Source organism: Phyllostomus hastatus, unplaced genomic scaffold, assembly GCF_019186645.2.
Source record: "Phyllostomus hastatus isolate PE091 unplaced genomic scaffold, TTU_PhHast_1.1 phas_contig_1, whole genome shotgun sequence".
In the NCBI taxonomy this organism is placed as follows: Eukaryota; Metazoa; Chordata; class Mammalia; order Chiroptera; family Phyllostomidae; genus Phyllostomus; species Phyllostomus hastatus.
Genome location: NW_025333498.1, coordinates 32,017,662 through 32,034,137, shown reverse-complemented (window position 1 = coordinate 32,034,137; position 16,476 = coordinate 32,017,662). Strand labels below are relative to the sequence as shown.

Here is a 16,476-nt window from a genome sequence, read left to right as displayed (position 1 = left end):
GGATTTTTTCCGATGCTGTTTTTTTTTCATGAAAGGCTGCTTAAAAACAAAAAACAGGAAAAAAATGAAACAGAAATGCCAAGTAAACATGTGTATTAAGGGGAAATACAAAATCTTGGCGCCTTTATATATTCTACTGTGGACTGTGAACGGTAGGTAGACTTTGATTTTGTGGTGGAATTTGGTGCTTAATACACGTAAATTTAAATATTTGGAGGTTCCCTTTAAAAGGCAACTTGGAGCTCTAAGTAAATGGCAACCATTTGCCTGTTAATATACATATCAAAAACTTAAACAAATGAGCATTTAACAGTAATATTTGATTAACCATTCGCTAAAAGAAAAGTAATTCTGCCTCTCTAATCCAGTAATTTATATAGTTTAGTGATTTGCTTGTCAATAATGAACATATTGCCCTAATATATTACTGTAATGCTTCATTTTCATTAAGACATCTGCCAACTTTTCAAAAAACCTTTTCCATTTGGGACTTGACTTATAATTGTAGAGTCCCTTGGGGGGAGTTTCAATATTATTCTAATCAATTTTATCCACAATACACAATATGGATGATTACATCTCAATGTAATTTCCAAAGTTACCTTCTCGCATTAGTCATTTGCAAAGAGAGGAGACACTGCCGATGTCCCCAGAACATATTTAGAAAGGAAACTCACTGCAGCAGTGGAGCAAAGAATATTTTCATCATGTGAATGCATCTCAACATGAATATGTATATGTACAGATATGCTTATATAATTTACAACTATACTTCAAAGCTTTATGGTCTATAACATTTATGTTATTTTTATGCAATTAGATGATAATGGATTTTACAACCATAAGGTTCAAAAGTTAAAAAGTCCTTTTAAGATCTTCCTGTGTGTGGACTCCTGTGATTATGCCATAGTCTTTTTCCTTTTTTATAATAAGAGGAGGTGGATCATAGTTCCATGGAAAACTGGAAAAATAAAAGTGGTCTTACTCCCATGCCAAACTGAATTGAGGCTGTGAGAAAGTCATTCCACTCTGTCCATGATGTGATGTGCTATCTTGGTTTCCATGTGACTCTCCATTTCAGTTTTAAACTTTCTCTGACCCATGTGCGGAAGAGTTATGCATGATGCTTATTAAGGGACTGCTCCAGGACCCCTCAAATTATTACTATTGATGTCGCCCCCATTGTCATCTGATCTGTCTTGAAGAGTAGACAGCTTACTGCTAACATGTCACAGAAACTTACTGTCAATTCAGGCGCATTAAAGAAGACACAAAGAGGTCTAATAAATAGCTTGAATCTGTAGAAATAAAAGGAAATCAGAATACTAAATAATAAAACTTTTGATGAACAATAAGTCAGTGATAGTATCAGGAAAGTTTAGTTTTTTGGATTTCCTCCTTGTTTTCACCAACTTTTTCTGTCTCCCATTTTTTAAGTACTAGCAGGGAGCAGCAAAACTGAGCCCCAATTCTCAGGATTCTACATTCAAGGCTTTTCCTATTTTAATGGATTTATAAATTATTTCAACAAGTAATTTTGACATTAAAGCTTTTTAAAAACTTTTCATCTTATTATTAAGTTGAATGAATTAAAATAAACAACATTGGCTCTTTCCCAACACAAGCAGATACTAATTCATCATTAAAGTTAATAAAGTTACCATTAACAAATATTTATTAAGTGCTTATCAAACACATGGTGGTTTCCTAGAACATATGTGAAGAAAAATTTAAAACATTACCTAGAGACTTAATGAAAGCTTAAAAACTAGAAAGACACTTATTGTTTCTGTTCTATTTAAATGATTTAAACTTAATCAAACTAATCTTGATTATATATTACCAAGCCTTTTAAAAACTCGAATGATGCACTTATCTGAAAAAATAAACTTAGGATACATGGAGTAAGGAAAAAGTATTCCAAGCTGAAAAAAATTGATGGGCCAAGTTTTGGGGCAGCGATCTGGAAAGGATGTCTGGAAGATTATAACATTTGATGGAAACCAGTGTTCATATAAGTCAGAGGAGGGTAAGGTTATAAAGACAGAGCGGACCCAGATGGGGGAGAACTCTTTATTTTAAGATAAGTATGAGGACTTTCTTCCAAACGGAAGTAATTTAAGGGTTTTTAAGCCTGGGAATTACACTTGGAAAAAGCTACTTAAGAGCATCTTGGCGGTAGTGTGTGTGATGGATTGGAAGGGGAAGAGCCTCTAAGCAGGTAGAATAGTTAAAAGGCTATTGAAATAATCTATGCATGAAATGGTAAAGGCCTGGAATAAAAATCATGTAATTTATAAATGGAAGGGCTTTCAGATCATCTAGTGCAGTGGCTTTCAACCTTTTTTTCCCCCGAATAAGTCATAGTAAAGAAATGTGTTTTATCTGCACACACATACATATAAAATAAAACAAAAGTTGAACAGAACCATATTTAGCCTTAGTATTTATGATGGCATTTGACCTTTTTTTGCTCTATTCTTTTCAAATTTTAGAAATGGCTAATGGGAATGCATTATATTTAAGATTTTCTGACAGGCTGTGACTTGCTGTTTGTTAAATAGGGATCAGGTGTAGCCCCTTTACTTTTCAGAAGAGAAACGGAGGCACAAAGACATCAAGAGACGTGCTCAGAGTCTCACTGCTGGTGATGAGCAGGCAGGTCCATGCACTTCCACTGGAAGACACAATGGTTAGGGTGGTGCTAAGGTAGAAACAGATCTGATAGAGATTTCAGAGGAGACATAAACAAGGTAAAGTAACTACTGCGAAAAATCAAAGTCAATTGAAATTTTATTTCTGGTCAGTTGGGTAAACAGACTTGCTGTAGTATTACAGATGTCTGAAGAAAGACCTGTGTTGGGAGAAATATATGAGTTCACATTGAAATTAAAAAGGCAGAGAGATAGCAAGCTGCCCAGCAGGCAGGGAGAGCTGCAGAAGTAACTATTCAAATGAAAAATCTTGCAGGTCATCAATTTAGGAATGAGCAGATGACATTCAACATAATAAATACATATTGAATATTTCTCTTCATGGCTCTGTTACAGGTACTAGGGATTCATAGATGAGTAAAATGAGTTCCCTGTACATGAAAGCCCTTGTTCAAAAGTTTGTTGATAGTGCTGCCCTTCCTTGGAATTAAACCATTATTGTTGCTAAAATTTCAGTAAGATTTATTTTTTCAAATTTAAAATTCCTTTTAAAAAACCTTTACATTTTTAATCTTCTGTGGTTTGATCCAGTAAATTTACACTGACCTTTACACCAATATGCATTGTTTTTTTCAGAAATAATGCAGTCACGTGTGTGTGTGTGTGTGTGTGTGTGTGTGTGTGTGTGAAGTGTCTTCCCATTTGACACCCACCAATATTCTTTAAGGTGGCAAGTTGCCTCTTCCCAGATTACCTCTGAAGAGAAACAGCTTTTGACAGGGAAATGAGCAGCTGGGTGGCAGCCTACAGCAACTCTGTTATTTTGCACTGATATAGCATTTTAATATAAATGGCTGAAATGCAATCTGAAAATAGTTATTCATCACAAACAAACTCTACAAAGCTGGTTAGCATTTAAGCTGTTACATTTATGTACTGACTTCTTCCTAGGTGCTTCTCTTCCTTTAACAATAATGATGGTGATTTTCACATGTCCATTGAGGAAGGAAGAAAAGGTGCCGATTACAACTTAAAGAAACTGGTTTGTCCCCCACAGGACATTTGGCCTATCTGCATACATTTTAGATTGTTGTAGCTTGGAAGGAGTTTGTTCGTTCCTGGTGTAACAGTGCGGATTGTAACCCACCCCACCACTCTTCTGACATTGTTTCTCTCAGTGCTGACTCTGACTCACAGGTGGCTTGTAGATAAACAGCATGTTTGTATAAGAATCCTAGGGCCAGCAGGGGAGAGCAACAGGGGGAAATGTGGCACAACTGTAATTGAACAACAACAAAAAAGGCTAATTTAAGAAAGTTTAAGAAAATCTACCACAGAGAAAATATTGTGAGGTAGAAAACTATTATAAAACATACTTTGTTTTTAGCATTTACAAAGTGAATCTACTATATAATGTGGCAACCTGGGATTATTCAGTTTAGGGCCTACAGTTCAACACTATGAAATAGGCTGTAAGAACAGAGTGGCGAAATGCCCACGATATGTTACAAAGTGTCTATGGAGATGGCTGAAATAAAATAAAATCTAGTGTTGAAAGGGGGAAAAAAAGAATCCTAGAAACTCACTTCAGAAGACTCAGACTCCCCCCTTCAGACATCGCAGCTCCAGGAGATTTGTTGACCTTGAATCGTGGAGCCAGCTGACTAAACCAGGATGATGCACACCAGACCATCACTTACCTTAGTAAATTGGACTGTGTTCATCTTCTTTGATCTCCTTGTTCAATTCCCCTCTTTCTCCTTATAAAAACCTCTGCTTGCACTGAGATGTGGAGATGGGCTTGGAGACATGAGTCCCCCATCTTCCAGATGGCCAGGATCTGAATAAACCTCTCGACATCAGCACCTACTTCTTGAGTACTGCTTTTCATAGCAGCAAGCAGCCGGGCCTGCATTTGGTTGCACTGGCATCTAGTAGGTGGAGACCAGAGATGCTGTTAAACATCCCCCAATGCACAGGAAATCTCCCTCCCCCAGCTCCTTCATCACAATAAAGAGTGTCAACAGCTGATGTTTTTGAGAGAGTATAAATGTAAAAACAGACAGGGAGTGACACAGAGATTTTTATCTCAAAGTCTTCTTTTACACTCATTTTAGTTTTCCATATGCAATAAACAATCTGTTGCAATGAGCTTCACTGAGTTCTCACCCTTCACCTGACACTGATCCTGACTCAGTGGGCCCACTTCTGGGAATTTATCTTAACGAAAATAATCTGAGAGAAAGGCATCATCATAGACATGATCTTTGTGGTTTTATTTAAAACCTAAGATATAATCCTACTGTAAGATAAATTGATTTAGAGGTCATAATGTAGCATATGAGAAAAATGTACATTCTACAATCAGAACTGAAATTCGGAGAGAGGTCAAAGCGGGTAATATAAATTTGGAGTATTAATTTTGCCCTAAGGTTCAACATATCTATACCTCTAAATGAAATTTAATCTGCTCTGATTTCTTACCTATTGGGTTGGCAAAAAACTCAAACCTCAGTTACTGTTAAGGGTTCCCAGCCTTTGCCTTCAATGTGATTATGAAAGAATGCTGAGTTTACTTGGGGCTGAAAAACTAGGGGCCAACTAGGTTCTTAGTTTGAGTTTGTATCCTCAGTATTACTTTTGCTTTTTCTATTATGTGATGCTGCTTTTGAGCCCTGCTGCCTGCAACATAAATGCACTCAGACATGGCCTCTCAGCCTTCATACTTTCTCTTCCTGGTGGGTTTGAGGAGTGCCACTTGGAACTAGAGATTGAACCTAGCCACCCCAATTGGTTTTGAGATGCTTCAACTTCTTGGTGAGATCCTGCTCCATTTGCTCTTCCCTCTCAAAAAATAAATTTCTTCTTTCTGAGGCAAAAACACCAAAGCTCCTTTATTCCCCATTCTTTCAAGGGCAAAGAAGATATTTAGAAATTCCATAAAGCAATTACCTGGACTTGGATGTAAGAGAGAGAGGGAGAGAGACACAATGATCTTTTTTTTTCAATAATGAAAGACAGAATAGTTGAAAACCATAGCAAGAAAATCAGAGTACACAGCAAAAAGTTGAAGATACTTTGCTTCTAGTGAATGTTAATAAGATAAGCAAGTGAAAAGATAAAAAAATACACTCAGAAGGATAGGGTAATATTCCAGGAAGCAGGAGATATTGGTTATAATCATATCTATGAGAAATTTCAGAAAGACAGAGCATTACCAAATCTGATAAATTATTTGAATTAGATCACAAAGAAATCACCAAGACAATGAAATCTTTAAGAGTGCAATTTCAGGAACATAATAAATCCTAGGTGAGAATATATAGGAATAAGAGGGTAAGTAATAGATAAAAAAATAATCAGTTAGTTTTAAAATCTAGTAGTGAAAACAAATTAGAAAACAGAGCCTATCTATGAGGGACAATAAAGCATAAAAGAGAATTTGTTGTGTGATGAGACCTAATGTACATACATTTGTAAGCAAAAGTAGGGAGTTTCCTTGGACAAGAAGAGCTTGAAGACAAGGCAGAGATGGGAAATTGACAGGGAAGAAAGTACACAGAAGGGAATGAGATTCAGAGCACAAGTAGAGGACATAATCTTTGGAAGGCGGAAGGACATGTTTCTGAGACTAAAGACGTATATAAACGTGTTTTTACATGAAGCAGCTGGAAAATGAGAAAGATTCCCTCTAACAATGCCCATTACTTTAGTAAAGTGTGGGCAGAGTCCATGTTAGAGAAGGCGAGCAACTTGAGGACCAGATTCAGAGACGGACGGTTTGTGGAAATGTTTTCCCCAAACTAAAAGTTTAATATAGTTTACTAAAATAAAATAATGGTGAAACAAGCTTAGCTTTGTATTTTTTGTATATATGCAAATTTATAACTACCATCTCACCTCCTTGTAAATGCCAAGACATGCTAATATAAAATCATTTTTTTAAAAAAATGAATTATGATTGCATCTGGAAGTGCAACCCATGCATCAACTTGGACTGACACAATTGTTTTTATTTCTAATAAAGGCCTTCATTTACTTAAAATGTCGCTCCCTAGGTATTCTATTTCTCTTTTAAACATGTAAGATGATTGCTGTAAAAAAAAGGAAATTGCACTGAATCAAAACCATTGAAAGTATTAGTAGGAAACTTGATAGGGCTACAAAGTGTTTTAATCTTGAAAATGCAGTAAAATTTGACTCCATCATAATAACCACAAGAGGAAGATCAATATGACTGAGTTAAGGTCTGTTCTATAAATCATCACTTGGTGAATGAATTAGGAAAAAGACAAGCTGTAACCAAAATTGTGAAGAGTTAGATGGGAACACTCCTCTCTGGGATTAGATTCTAATAAAGTTCAGCTTGGGGCTGCAAAATGGAGACTTATATGTTGTGTACTGTGGGCAGTCGTACACCTACTGACAAGTCTAACCTTGGTAGAAGGTAGAATCTTGGGTTTTGAAGGCATGATTCTCACTATTTTTGTGTAAGGTAACAGTAACAACAACAACAAAAATGAAAAATGTAAATCACAAACATAAGCTGAAGTTTTGATATGTGACTATTAAGTGTGAAGTTTGGCAATGTATATTTATGATGTAAGGGCTGTGTGTGCATTAATGATGTTTGTGGCCCTAAATTGTTTAGTTTAGCTAAACAAACATTTGGTTAGCATCAACTACATACAAAGTACTGCACAAGAACTGCAGGTAATTTAAAGTTGGAAGAGACTGGTCCCTGATCTCCAAATACTTAGATTTTGCAGGTAGAATAATACAAACAATTGTTGAAATTATGCATAGCCAGAATTATTATGAAAGTGAAAATACAATTTTATTGAAACATGGGAGAAAGGAAATGTTTTTATCATTAGCTTTATAAAAATATAGTGTTAAAGTAATTTTCCAATGTTTGTTTTCTTGTTTGCATTATTATAGATCAGCATAGTACCTGCCTATGTATATTAGGCATTAAATAATATTCGATTAAATAGAAATTGTTGGAGAAGTGTTGAAAACTTTTAAAGAGAAGATAAGATTTGTTGATCTAATCAAGGATTTATGAATCTCTTCTGAAGATACAGCACTTGACAAGGTGGTCACATGGTCACAGTCCTTGTCCTCATGAAGCTTCTAGTCTGTCAGACTTTGAATGTTGAAGGCATTCAATACATTTAAATAAGTGTAATGCAATTAAAGTTTGAAATTTAAAGATGAATGGCCTATTGCAACCATGAATATTAAATAAGAAAGGGAAGAAAAAATGTTTCAAATATAAAAGACAGTTTAGGTGAGACAGAAACAGTTCCAGAAGTCACTGTGAAGCATTTGGTAAAGATTCAACCTCTTGGTATCATAATTTAAAAGTGAGGCATCACTATGGAGAAGTGAAAAAAAAACTCTAAGAGAAAGACTGATTTTTTTCTTTTGTTCCCTTTGCCCAGGGAGATATATCTGATAAAATATTGTTATGAGTAAGGTCCGAGATTTTGCTGCCTGTTTTCTTCTACAATGTTTATAGTTTTGGCTCTAACATTTAAGTCTTTGACCCATTTTGAATTTATTCTTGTGTGTGGTATAAGAAGGTAGTGTAGTCTTGGCTGATGTAGCTCAGTGGATTGAGTGTGGGCTGTGACTAAAGGGTCACTAGTTTGATTCCCAATCAGGGCACATGCCTGGGTTGCAGGCCAGGTCCCCAGTGGGGTGCCACATGAGAGGCAACCACATACTGATGTTTCTCTCCCTCTTTTTCTCCTTCCCTTCCCCTCTTTTAAAAAGAAAAGAAAGAAAAAATAGAAGGTGGTTTAGTTTCATTCTTCTGCATGTATATGTCCAATTTTCTCAATACTATTTATTGAATAGACTATCTTTAGCCTATTGTACAGGCTTGCTTTGTCAAATATTAATTGACTATGAAGGTGTGGATTTATTTATGGGCTCTCTGTTCTGTTCCATTAATCTATGTGTCTGTTTTTATTCCAGCACCAGGCTGTTTTGATTATTTTGGCCATATAGTATAGTTTGATATTAGGCAGCATGATTCCTCCAACTTTGTTCTTTCTTAGGATCGCTATTGCTATGCAGGGCCTTTGTAGTTCCATACACATTTTTTAAATATTTGTTCTAGTTCTGTGAAATATGTCACTGGAATTTTGATAGCAATTGCACTGAATCTATAGATTGCTTTGGGTAATATGGACATTCTAATGAAGTAATTCTTCTTATCCATGAACACGGCGTATGCTTGCACTTATTTGTATCTTCTTCAATTTCTTTCTTCAGTGTCTTATAACTTTCTGAATACAGGTCTTTTACATCTTTGATTATGTTTATTCCTAGCTATTTTACTCTTTTTGTAGCAATTATGAATAGTATTGTTTTCTTAATTTCCCTTTCTGTTAGTTTGTTATTGACATATAAAAATGAAATTGATTTCTGGATATTAATGCTTGTATCCTGCTACTTTGCTGAATTCATTTATCAGTTCTAATAGTTTCTTGGTGAAATCTTTGGGGTTCTCTATATATAGTCTAATGTCATTTATAAACAATGACATTTTTACTACTTTCTTTCTAGTTTGGATGCCTTTTATTTCTTCTTCTTGTCTGATCACTGGGGCTAGGACTTCAGGTACTGTGTTGAACAAGAGAGGTGAAAGTGGACATCCCTATTTTGTTCCTGATCTTAAGAGAAATGCTTATAGTTTTTGTCTACTGAGTATGATGCTGACATGAGTTTGTCATATATGACCTCATTTTATATTTAGATATATTCCCTCTAATCTCACTTTGCTGAGAGTTTTTATCATAAATGGATACTAGATTTTATCAAATGATTTTTCTGCAACTATTGATACAATCATTTGGTTTTTATCCTTCATTTTGTTTATGTGGAATATCACATTTATTGGTTTGCAAATGTTGTACCAACCTTGCATTCTCAGAATGAATCCCACTTGATCATTTTGTATGGTCTTTTTGATATGTTGATGTATTTGGTTTAATTTTTGCATAGCAAAGGAAATCATCACCAAAATAAAAAGACATGCAGTAAGGGCTTAGTAGCCAAAATTTATAAAGAACTTACAAAACTCAACACCAAAAACAAACAAACAACACAATTAAAAAATGGGCAAAGGACCTGAATAGACACTTCTCAAAGAGGACATACAGATGGCCAATAAACATATGAAAAGATGCTCAAAATCACTAATCATCAGAGAAGTGAAAATTGAAACCACAATGAGATACCATCTTAAATCTGTCAGTATGGCTATCATCAATAAATCAACAAACAAGTGCTGGTGAGGATGTGGAGAGAAGGGAACTCTTCAGCACAGTTTATGGGAATGCAGACTGGTGCAACCACTATGGAAAGCAGTATGGATATTACTCAAAAATTAAAAATGGATCTTCTTTTTGACCCAGTGATCCCACTTATGTGAATATATGCAAAGAGACCCAAGCCACTAATTTAAAGAACATAAGCGCCCCTATGTTCATTGCACCATTATTTACAATTGCCAAGATATGGAAGCAGCCCAAGTGTCCATCAGTAGATAAGTGGCTAAAATAACTATGGGACATTTACACAATAAAATACTGCTCAGCCATAAAACAGAAGGAAGTTTTACCCTCTGTGACAGTTGGATGGACCTAGAGAACATTATGATACATAAAATAAGCCAGTCAGAGAAAGACAAATACCATTTAATTTCACTCATAGTAGCATCTAATGAACAAACAAAGAAAATGGGGACAGACTCATAGATGGAGAGCAGATGACATAGATAGTGGGGTAGAGGAGGCAAGGGAGCAGAGGGATTGAACAAAAACGGAAAAAGGACTCACGGACAGGGACAACAGTGTTGTGACTGCTAGGGGGAGGGAACTATGAGAGAACAAAATGGTAATGGAAAACTGCAATAAAGATTAAATTAAAAAGATTGAAATTGCATTTATGCTTTTTTATGTAATAGAAAATTAAAACAGACTTTTCCATGGTTACCAGCCAATTTTCATTCCAAGTGTGTTTTTTGTTTTTGAGAGAGAGGGAGAGCAAGCAGTAGTTTATTTGACCCACTTGTGAATAGGCACCTAACGTTCATTGATGTTCCTGTTGATGTCGTATGGCACCATGTCTGTGTGATTGGCCCAGGTTTGTTGCTACCTCTGTAAAAGAGGGATTATTGATGAGGTCCTCCAGATAGAATAATCAGCACTTTGCTGAAATTCGTTCACACTAAACATTTTTCTGGCTTTACTTTTTTTTCTTTTTTTTAAGTATTTTTATTGATTATGCTACTACAGTTTTCCCAATTCCCCCCATCCCCGCCTCTGCCCTGCACCCCTGCAACTGTCCAGCATTCCCAACCTCTAATCTATGGTCATGGGTCATACATAAAAGTTCTTTGAATCCTCTGTTTCCCATACCATTTTTTTATCTCTCTCTGTCTACCTTATGCCTACTAACCATGCTTCTTCTTCCCTGTTCCTTTTCCCCCCATTCCTCCCTTCCCCCTTTCCACTGAAATCCCTCTGTGTGATGTCCATTTCTCTGATTCTGTTCTTGTTCTATTTGCTTAGTTTTTGTTTTTGTTTTTCTTTTAGGTTCCTTTGTTGATAGTTGTAAATTTGTTGCCATTTTACTGTTCATATTTTTTATCTTTTCTTTCTTAGATAAGTCCCTTTAACATTTCATATAATAAGGGCTTGGTGATGATGAACTCCTTTAATTTGACCTTATCTGGGAAGCACTTTATGTGCCCTTCCATTTTAAATGAATGCTTTGCTGCATAATCTTGGATGTAGGTCCTTGTATTTCATGACTTCAAATACTTCTTTCCAGACCCTTCTTGCCTGTAAGGTCTCTTTTGAGCAATTAGCTGATATACTAATGGACACCCCTTTGAGGTAACTTCCTCCTTTCCCCTGGCTTCTTTTAGGGTTTTCTCTCTGTCTTTAATCTTGGGTAACTTAGTGAAGAAGTGCCTTGGTGTGTTCCTCTTTGGGTTCAACTTCTTTGGGACTCTCTGGACTTCCTGGACCTTCCTGGAAGTCTGTTTTCTTTGCCAGATTTGGGAAGTTTTCTTTCATTATTTGTTCAAATAAGTTCTCAATTTCTTGATGTTGTTCTTCTCCTTCTGTCACCCCTATAATTCAGATATTGGAATGTTTCAGGTTGTCCCAGAGATTCTTCAGCCTTTCCTCATTTTTTTGGATTCTTGTTTCATCATTCTGATCCTGTTGGATGTTTATTTCTTCCTTTTGTTCCAAATCATTGCGTTGAGTCCTGGTTTCCTTCCTGTCACTGTTGGTTCCCTGAATATTTTGCTTTATTTCATTTGGGGTATCTTTCATTTGTTCTTTCATTTTTTTGACCAAGCTCAATCAGTTCTGTGAGCATTTTGATTACCAGGGCTTTAAATTCTCCATCAGATAGGTTTGCAATCTCCTTATCGCTTAGTTCTGAGGTTTTGCTCTGTTCTTTCATTTGGACTGTATTTCTTTGTCTTGATGCAGCTGATAGGTTGTAACGGAGTGGGGCCTCAGGTATTCTCCAGGGTGGAGCAACCCTTTTTGCTGCTCTGTGGCACTGCCTGTAAGGGAGGGGCCAGAGAGGGAACAGTGGGGCTTGCCTACTTGAGCATACTTTTCAAAGAACTCTAGAGTCAGACTGGGAAAAACTCTTACTGTGGCAACCCCATCCATAGCCCTCAGTCATTTCTGAGTGTCAGTTTCCCCTTAAGTCAGCCCCTCCCATGCAGCCCTCTGAACTCATCAGACAGCCCCCCCCCACCCCCCCGTGGTCTGCTGTGTTGTCATGGTTTTTCTGATTCTGCCCATGCGGTCCTCTGCTTTATGGGTCTTTGTTCTGGTTGATTTTTTCTTTAATTCCTTGGTTGTCGGAATTCCATGCAGTTTGATTTTCTAGTGCTTTTGGTTGTTTATTCATTTTAGATTGGCCATTATCCTCCTTTTGGTTGTATGAGGAAGCGAAGGTTCTCTGCCAATGCCTCCATCTTGGCCAGAACTCCCATTGATGTTTCTTTCCCTCTCGTTCTCCTTCCTTTCCCCACTCTCCTGGGCTCTGGCACAAGGAGGTCAGACTGGACTAGAGCCAAATGAGGAGAGTCTGGGGTTGGTGGCTTTGGGGAGAGAGCCAAAGGGTCAGCCACCAGAATTCCTGTGCTGAGTCATACCCCATACTACAGAAGCCAGCTTTCTTTGGCACAGCACTCCCCTCCAACCTTGGGGGAAACAATAGCCCCATAGACAGGAATCCCTCTCCTGGCTTTACTTTTAACATTTGGGCTGAGTCATGCATAAGTCGCTCAACAGGATATTTCAAATACTTCATGTCCTTGTGCTCTGAGGGCCCTCATATTGGCATTAGATGGCTTACTTTCCTTTATTTAAGGACGTGATCACATGTAAGTAGAAGAAGTCACAGTAGAAGATAGTTTGTACCACTCCATACACTACTGTAATTTACTCATAGATTCTCAGTCTGGTGCTGCCTGATCTGGTTAGCTAGGTAGAGTGCCTGGTACAGCCTGAGAAAGAACAGGTGCTAAGTAGTAATGGTGTCATCCTCGCTAGTCTTTCTGATCATGAAGATCTGGGGCACAATGGCTACTAATTCCAGGTAGAGAGAGAAAGTCCACAGGATTTCCAGGGGAGTGAAATTATAGTTCTCAAGGAAGGAGAGGCCAATTACTAAGACCAGAAGAAACTCCAGTTGGAATGTGTAATTCTCATTGTCAAATATTTTCTGAAATTCCCCATAGATCATGTACACTGTGACAAAGGCACAGAAAAAAAAAAACCTACCTCATGACTGTGTTGTAGATGAAGATAAAGTTGGTGAACAGGTCTACATACCTGGTAAAGAAGAAAGTGAAAGAATCTGGCTCTTCTAGAGGTGTGTGTACAGCACTTGGATCTCCAGATCTTCCTCAACAGCAAGGTCATGGCCAGGAAGTGGCACAGGTTGCCAAAGATACCCAACACATTCATGGTCTAGACAGCCAAGCTGGCCCTATGCCCACAAGCAGCCAACGCCTGGAAAACTTTCTGGTGGGCTAGGTGGTTGCCATGTTCCCCTGGCCAGCCTGTGGGATTCCTGGCTCCCTCAGCTCCACTCTCTACCTGGAAATCACTGCTTCATCAATGAGCTTTTGGCCAGGCAGTGGTGTGGTCAGTAAAGTAGCCTTTTTAATATCATTTTTATTTTTCATTTGCAGTTTACATACAATATTATATTAGTCTCAGCAGTTCACCTCAGTGATTAGACATTATGTAACTTACTAAGTGATTATTCCGATAAATCTCATAACCACCTGGCACCATATATTCCCTATGCTGTACTTTACATCCCCATGACTGTTCTAGAACTACCAACTTGTACTTCTTAATCCCTTCACCTTGGCCACCCTACCTTCCTACCCCCTCCCATCTGGCAGCTGTCAAAATGTTCTCTATATCTATGACTCTGGTTCTGTTCTGCTTGTTTATTTTGTTTTTCAAAATCAGTACTGACATTTTATTGTTTATATTTTTTAGAACTTTTTAAATGACAGAGGTTGAGAAGCAAAAATATGATTATAGGATGCAAAGTAGGTGAGTGTGTCTGAAACAGAGCTTAAGAGGGAAAGTGTGGCGGTACAAGGAAAACTTAAGATAGTCTCTAGTGAGGTAATGAAAAGCCCTATATGCCATGTGAAGGAGTTGGCACTTGATCTACTGAACAGTGAAAACAAAGCTTTTTGAACAAGAAAATGTATTGACAAAAATAAAGTTTTGGGAAGGTTAGTCTGCAGTTCTTGACAGGATAGACTGAATGAAACTTTGAGAGATCCCAGTCAGAATTATTTAGTACCATTCCAGAACTACAAGAGTGAATTTTCCATGGGAGTATTGGCTATGTGTTATGCAAAAAATAGTTGTTGAATTAATTAATGGTTATGTTTCTCTTACTGGAAAAACTGTAGTTGTCAACTTCAAGTTCAAAACAAGACTTGACTAGGAGCTTTACAATTTATATACTAACAATATTTTCCATTTATAATGTCTTGAAAAATTTCAAATCTATTTATAATCCCTGCTGTCAGAAGGAAAAAAGAGCTAATTTATAATTCATTATTCAGCCATTATTTTACCCCATATGTGGGACTAATGAACATTAGATTATAGGCAGCAAGAATGTTGATAAGGGAAAGAAGAGCAGTTCCTAAAAGATGATTTGTGGCTCACACCTTTATTAGGCTCAACAAATAGTCTTTTAATATAATTCAGTACACTGAGTAGCTATATTAAAATAGTAGGAAAAGTTGTATGTTTTCTAATTTTTTGATTAAAAATATTTTAAATGTATTAAGAAATAATTACAAATATACTTATATACAAGTATATTTAAAGTTTACTATGTGGTGATATATCTAACAATAGATCAATAAGTTGATCTATCAATCCATAGAAAGGTGGATAGCTTGTGAAATAACAACCAAGATCAAGATAACTAACACATCCATCACCTCACATAGTTAACTTTGTGTGTGTTTGTATGCATGGTAAGAATGGTTAGGATCTGCACTCAGTAGCTTTCAAGTATATGATATCATATCATTAAATATAGTCACCATGCTGTAATTATTATAGATTCTTACCCTTCTTATAACTTTCTTATAATTGAACAATTGTAGTTTTTGATGTATATCACCTCATTTTCCTCTTTCCCAAAACCCTGGCATCCACCATTCTATCTGCCTGTGAAATCAGCATTTTTTTTTGTCTTTCTCTAACATTTACTTAGTGAAATGTCCCCAGGTTCATCCATGTTGCTGCAAATAGCAGGATTGCCTTCCTTTTATATGGCTGAATAATATTCCACTGCATACATATACATCACATTTTCTTTATCCATTCATTCATTAGGTTGCTTCCTTACTTGGTTTTATATATGAATAGTACTGCATAGGCATATCTCTGACATACCAATTTCAATTCCTTTGGATATATACCCAGAAGTGGGATTACTAGGTCATATGATAGTTCAATTTTTAATTATTTAAGGACCTGCCATAGTGTTTTTCATACTAGCTGAAACAATTTACATTCCCAGAAGTAGAGTATAAGGATTACCTTTCTACACATTGATCTCTTGTTTTCTTGTTGATAGCCATTCTAACAGGAATGGGATATATTTCATTGTGGTTTTGATTGGCGTTTCCCTGATGATGAGTAATGTTGAGCACCTTTTCATATATCTATTGGTCATTTGTATTTCTTCTTTGGAAAAATATTTATTTAGGTCAATTGTCTATTTTTAAACAGAATTATTTTCTTATTTACTGCTGAGTTATATGAGTTCTTCATATATTTTGGATATTAACCACTTATTAAGTATGTGATTTGAAAATATTTTCTTCCATTCTATAGGTTGTCTTTTGAGTTTATTAAAGGTTTCCTTTGTTGTGCAGAAACTCTGTAGTGTGATATAGTCTTGTTTATTTTAGGTTTTGTTATCTTGCTTTCAATACCTTATATAAGAAGTCATTGCCAAAAGCAGTATCAAGGATCTTTTTCTTCCAAGAGTTTTATGGTTTTAGATTTTATATTTAAGTTTTTGATACATTTAATTTTTACAAGTGATGTAAGATAGGGATCTAGTTTCATTCTTTTGCAAAGCTGTCCAATTTTCCCAGCACCATTTATTGAAGAGACTCTCCTTTCTCTCTTGTGTATTTTTCTTTTTTTTTTGACTCCTTTGTTTATACTGCACCGGTTCCACAGATCTATGTGCTTGTTTTTTTGTTTTG

General features: G+C 36.4%; 1 pseudogene; it reads right to left on the bottom strand.

Annotated features, from left to right (window-relative positions):
• Positions 1-13,057: 13,057 nt before the first annotated feature.
• Positions 13,058-13,675, bottom strand: LOC123824238 (annotated as a pseudogene).
• Between the last annotated feature and the right edge of the window lie 2,801 nt (positions 13,676-16,476).